Genomic DNA, 6,626 nt, shown 5'->3' with positions numbered 1-6,626 from the left:
TCCCATATTTTTGGACTAGTAGATTGAACAGTCCAACATGAGAAAATATACCTGAGCACGGAGGATTTGGTCATATTCAAGCATGCAAATCAAGAGCTCGGTGTATAAAAGGGTGAAGTCCCGAAATGATTTAAGACATAATATTTTATGTATAGAAAATAAGTCTATGGACAAGTGCCATACCACATGATCATGATAATGAGTATATAAAGTGTATTAAAAAGATTGCTATTTAAGCAAATTAAGACCAAGAAATTAAATATATGTGTAATTGGTTAAATGGTGGGTTTCAGTGAGATAAATAATTTAAATAATGATAATGGATAAGTGTTAAGTGGATGCACTCCACATGGCATCATAGGAACAAACAACTAAGTGACTAGGCATTACTATGTGTCACGGTGGCCTCATTTGGTGGAAAAGGATTAACATGTAAATGGATATATATACATCGAGATAACATTTTATTTTTGGAAAGCTTCTGTTAGAATTTGTGTATACAAGAACCTCTTTTCATGGAAATTGAACGTAATTGAAGCAATTCCATTCTTGGAAAATATACATAGGCGATGAAGTGTATTGTTAGCAACTACATCTTCCAGTTGGGATCGTGAAGCAATAAATACAACTAACGACATAAAGTTTATGTCAACGTTGGGAATGTGATTCTAATGTCGGCTTCCTCCGGATGATAGAAAATTTGCGAATTCTTCGAAGTGAAGTAAGGTGGAAGAAGAATAGTTCTTGGCATATAAAGTAAGAATTCTCCTCTCCTATATATATTTAAGTTCGTCCAGGTCATAGCTATATTGTTGGATGAGAAATACCAAATTAATAGCGGGGAATCGTATTTTAATGTTGTTGTTATTGTATGGACTGTTTGGTAGTTTTATAAGTTCTATATTGGCTAGAATTTTGTGAATTTAGTATGGTTATGGTTGTTTTGAACTTGGGAGGAGTAGTATAAATAAAGGAAATGATGTCTGGTTCATAATACGACAAGTTCGCCAATGATATACATGATATACAAATGTGTTCTTGGCATAGTGAAAGACGTCGTTATTATAGGTCAAGATGGTGGTCAAGCTGCGGAAGAAGAGCACTGCGAAGCTTACACCAACCAGGTATGTAAGGTGTTTGTTTTCCTTCTATTCCTTGGCACGAATCCAACATAAGACATCAATAAACGTTCCATAATGTACATACTCCACTCTAATGCTTCGTACTTCATTTGTGATGACTTAGCTATGTTCATATACTATGGTCATGATCATTTTACCTTACTATACATTGATTTGATTTCTATTATGATGACTGACTCTCATGGAAAGGTTCTTTGATGCCAATATGAGTTTCCATAATGTTCTTCAGAGGTTATCGACCTTAAGTCACTCTGAAAGGCCCAGATGTCATTTTATGAGTTCCTCTCATGCATTATCTATATATATATATATATATATATATATATATATATATATATATATATATATATATATATATATATATATATATATATATATATGTATATATATTTATATTTATTCATTATTTGACTACACCGCGCTACGCTATAGTCGGTCGGGCAGGCACGTAGATGTGCATACCACTGCAGTTGGGCATGTTATGATGTTACTCCGAACACGGGATGCCCCAGATGCAGGATGATGATGATATGATAATGACACGAAGATGATGCTACTATATGTATATACTTGCATATGATTTTTAAACTCATGCATTGCATATTGCACGTCCTCAGATGGCTCATGTTACTTCTATTCTGTTATATCTATGTCTCGCTTATGTTATTGTTTCCTTCCTTACATACTCAGTACTTTTATCAGTACTGACGTCCCATCCTACGGGACGCTGCATTTCGTGCTGCAGGTCCTGATAGACAGAGCGGGGGACCTCTTCAGTAGGACTATCAGTTTCAGCGGGTCGTCAGCAAGTGTCATTGTATCGGGCTTGCTCTTTTGGTATATGCTATGTTCACATGTTATGTATTTTTATCTTTTGGGTACGGCGGAGCCCTGTCCCATCCAGTATGTCATGTATATGCACTTCTAGAGGCTCATAGACAGTGTTATGTATGTAGGTGTCATGTACGGCCTCGTCGACCATAGTTTGATTATGACACTCTTATGGCAGCCTCGCCGGCTGGCGAATATATATATGTCTTCACTTGTATTGGGCCTTCTCTGTGTGCAGGTGTTCTTTCTATGTTACAGTGAGATCACATTACAAGCCAGGATAGTTGTACTGAGGTCATGTCAGTATACGCCAGGTGGTTCTCGGTCGATAGTGTTGGGTATCCATCATGCCCCTCATTTGGGTATGACAAACTTGGTATCAGAGCAGGTCTGTCCTAAGGATGTCTATAAGCCACGTCTAGTAGAGTCTTGTTTATGGGTGTGTAGGGCGCCATACTTATAAGCCGGAGGCTACTCGACATTTAGGGTCGTTTCCTTTCTTTCTTGATCTAGATCGTGTGATTGAGCCGAGTCATAAGAAGTTCATTTCTAATTTTCCTTATACGATACGACGATCCCCAAAACTAAGATACGGACGATTAGTAAGACATTTGGTGGGAGCAATGGAATGAATGGAGTTGTAAGGACTCAATCTGAACCCTTGTTTATGACAAAACTAATTTAAGCATCTATCAGATCATGTGTGCACCAGGTGTGCGAGTATAAGATAGAACACCAGGATTTGAATTATCATCCTAATTGTGTGCGGGAGAAAGAGGTAAGAGGACATCAAAAGGAAGGTAGGGAGTTTTAAAGACTGAAACTGTGGCGGAAAGGATATAAGGTACGAAAAGAGTAGGACTTTTAAGTAGTTAAGGCTCAAACGAAGCAACGTGAGTATTATGGCTCCACTTCCAATGGTGGTAAGTGCATAGTTATTAGCACTCATTCAGTTGCAACCTCTGGACTTCAATGAAGGCAGCTTTAGGAAGGAACGAGGATTCAGAATCTAGTACGGGTTATATCTTTAGCATTGGAGCTAGTGGTTGGATTGAGTATTATTGCCGAGGAACATGCTATAGTCCCTCACTAGGCGAAGGAAATGTATATGCTTAATATACTGAAGGATGGTATAGTCAGGTGTGGCTATTGAAGCAGTAGATGACATAGGGGGCTAGATAATTGGATCTTTGTTCAGGGGATATACACTTGCCTCGATGTAACATGTGTTACCACTAAGGAAAAGGCATTAACAGGCATGGTAAGGAGAAGGGAAGCTAGAAATGGAAGGATGTTCTGTTGGGAATTTGCATAATAGGATGGGACGGTGAGGTCGATAAAGATGGGTAGGATAAGAAAAGCGTTAGGAATGAGGTGCAAGATGCAGAAAGCTGGGTATTTGAATCCTTGCCCATGGAATAAGTACTTCCTTTAAGGTGACCCGTATTCTGGGGAAGAGGAGATACTAAACAACTGACTGACGAGCCCGGTTAACGAAAAGAGAGAAACAACAAGCAAAAATTTTCAGAAGTAAGATAATATAGTAAAGCTAGTAGAGGCGGTAGAATAAGTGCAGTATTAGAAATAGATGTAAGAAGCGAGTGAATGTTATTAGATAGCTATAACAGTGCGGATGGGATCATGGTGCGGTATAATAACTGGACAAGAAAAAAACAACTGTGGAAATATAAGTTAAAGAATAGGAAGGATAGAAGTCACAAGGTTATATATATTTGTTAGGAAAGGCGAACTGACTATTTCAAGAAGAAGTTGTCATAGATTGACTTAACTTCGCGACTTAGGAGGTACCAGCGTTGAATAAGGTTAAGCTGAATACGAGTTAGGATCTCGAAGAACTTCGGCAATAATAGGCATTGCGATTTTCAATAAGTAATTGGACAAATAAAAAAAAGGGGGCGTACAGAATAACAATAACCGTGGAAGGTTATTAAAGGCGGTTATTTAAGGCATATGTCGTGAGTTAAAGCTAAGTTCATCAAGTTGAGATGCTAGTTGCAAACCAGTGGTACCTTGTGCATGAAGTGATTCAATTGTCCCCAATAAGTAAATACTATCGTAGGGTAAGCATTGGGTAGAGGACGCATGGAGAATTGGTAAAGCAATAAAGTCGTAATGTGACTCTACGAGGAACCCGTGACATCAGTATGGACCTGGAAGCTTTTCAAATTATAATCGAGGCAAAAGTGTTAACCAAGAGATGAAGGAGCAGAAATTCATTCTAAACATGGTGAACTGATCTCGATTTCTGTAAACAGGTTATTCCGCAATATCGATAATCTCCAAAAGGGTTAAAATTTAAACCTAAAGTATGTGAGTGACTTACCTATCACACCTATCGACTATCAAATTAGGATTAAGAGTGCTGTTCAGGATATTGTATTTAGTAAAGTTCTAAGTCATGTGGGGACCGCAACATGAGTTAATGCACCTATGGTGTATGTGTCAACAAGCAAGAAAATAATTATTGTGCATAAGAATAGTTAAAGAAGCACGATAGGAGTTCTCGACCCATGGTTTGAAACTAGCAACCAGGCACGCGCGCATGAAATAAGACGACACACCACATATAACGACCCTTTGGGCATCTTTACTAGTTTTAAGAATAGGTTGTGCACATTTAAGCAAAATATCAAATTATGAACAGGGCAGAGAACTTGAGGCATTAGAGAAATGATGATAGCAGTACTCGACGCAAGTTAATAAAGCGAATATGGTAGTCGACACCTTCAATCGCCAATTTATGGCTAGTTTAACATATCTGGACTAATGAGGAAGTGCCCGACGGTTGAATAGTGGAAAGGGGGATTGTTCAAACATAAATTAAGAAGGCAACAATAAGAAGATCCGGCCCTGTTCTGTAATTTTAAGGAGCGACTTCGGTGAACTCAGGTAACGGCAGGAGGAAGGGAGAAAAGGACGGGGTTTTGAGGTGCCAAAGCCAATATTGTACGGTAGACATAATGAGAATATGGTATTAAATCATGGCAGTGATCTATATATCACACTTGTTATCCCAAGTTATCCAGTGTAAATCGAGGTATATTAAGAATTCAAGGGAATCAATCTTATCCTCAGACAATTGGTTGTATATAGGGTCATCGCCTATGATGAGTCACATGGCTGGCGTAATCACTAATACATATGAGGTATAAAAAGGAGGACCAATCAGGTGACTAACGTAAGGATGAAATAATATTTCAACTCTCACTAGTAATCCTAAATCGCTCTTTGGGTAGGTGGATCGCGTTAACCTACAAGCTAACAATTCTGGACTTTAAAATGAAACATGTTGGTGGAATCTAGACATAGGTCTTATCAGCAAAAGAAAATTGTAACTAGGTCAAGAGTAGAATGGGTGTTGCAGAACCAGAGTAAGCGTTCAGAAGGCTTCAAATACGGGGTTCCAGAAAAATACGTGCAAGATCACGCCTTAGTTTCATCCACGATTAAATGACCCAATGGTTTCATCCACGATTAAATGACCGAATGAAGTCAAGAAGTGAACACTCACGCATTAGCGTAAATGAAAGTGAATTATAACACCAGCTGCCCAACAATCTCAAAATGGCCCTTGTAAAGCTTTATATGGGAAGAAGTATAAGATTCCTATCAGATGGTCTCTGCGGATGAATAGTTAGGCCCGGTATAATCCATCAGGTAGATAATAGGGTCTTTTGCGAGCTAGCCAACTCAGCTGGGATGAATGGAGTTCTACAGGATTGTTAAGTAAGAAAGCCAAGTGTACTGTATGACAATGAGCAAAATCTGTAGATTACGGACAAGACTGCGATCTTATAAGCGTCAACAAAGAAAGAAACTCAATATCCCTAATTCCTCTTCAAATAAATACTGCTGAGATTCTATTGCACGTCTCCACGGTTATACTACAGTGGAGCTAGTTTCTATTTCATAAAGTTCTGGTGAGAATAAAACCTCCCCATATGCTCCTATATTTGGGGACGAATATTCTTAAGGGGAAGGGGGTTGCACCTCACGCCTTCACGAGACGAATTCGTCATGAATCAGTTGAAGTAAACTTGAAGAACAAGATGATCCTTGAGGATATGAAGTAAGTTAGCCATATTAATCCTAGAATGCGGAGGTTAGAGGACGACAAGATTTAACTGACAATGGGAGGATATAGTAGGAGATGTCCAAGGCGAATCAATACGAGGAGAACCAAGAGCAGGACCTAATGTACAAAGGCAATCAATACCTTGATCTGTATCGGACTAAAGGACTTTAGTAACTAACGCTCTCTTGTTTTATTTTATTAACGCATGATGCGATGAAGGCTATTAACTCTGACTCCGAAAATGAGATGACGTTTGAAACGAGGTATTACAAGAAGGACTTGGACCAAGCTATAACTTACAAAGTAAAGATGGGTAAAATATAGCACCCCTACATTCGAGGACGAATCTTCCTAAGGAGGGGAAGATGTTACATCCCGTGTTTTTGTGGATCAAAAAGCGTTCAAGTTAGATGACATAAGTAGCGGATAACGAGGTTATCCCCAAGAGTATGAGGTGTTAGAATTATAGTAGGGATATGTCGTAAGGATTAGAAGTTAAACGAATTGAAGAAAATAAGTTTCGTTGAGGTTCAACATTTATTTGAATGAAATATGGT

General features: G+C 38.6%; 1 long non-coding RNA gene across 1 annotated transcript; it reads left to right on the top strand.

The window, feature by feature from the left end:
* Nucleotides 1-478: 478 nt before the first annotated feature.
* LOC132614264 (uncharacterized) lies at nt 479-2,188 on the top strand. The gene is made up of 3 exons (XR_009572228.1): nt 479-756; nt 1,069-1,124; nt 1,888-2,188. It is a non-coding gene; the product is annotated as an uncharacterized LOC132614264 (long non-coding RNA).
* Nucleotides 2,189-6,626: the final 4,438 nt, after the last annotated feature.

The sequence above is a fragment of the Lycium barbarum genome, chromosome 10 (genome assembly GCF_019175385.1).
Source record: "Lycium barbarum isolate Lr01 chromosome 10, ASM1917538v2, whole genome shotgun sequence".
In the NCBI taxonomy this organism is placed as follows: Eukaryota; Viridiplantae; Streptophyta; class Magnoliopsida; order Solanales; family Solanaceae; genus Lycium; species Lycium barbarum.
The sequence above is the reverse complement of the archived record's forward strand: the minus strand, read 5'-3'. Positions and strand labels throughout refer to the sequence as shown.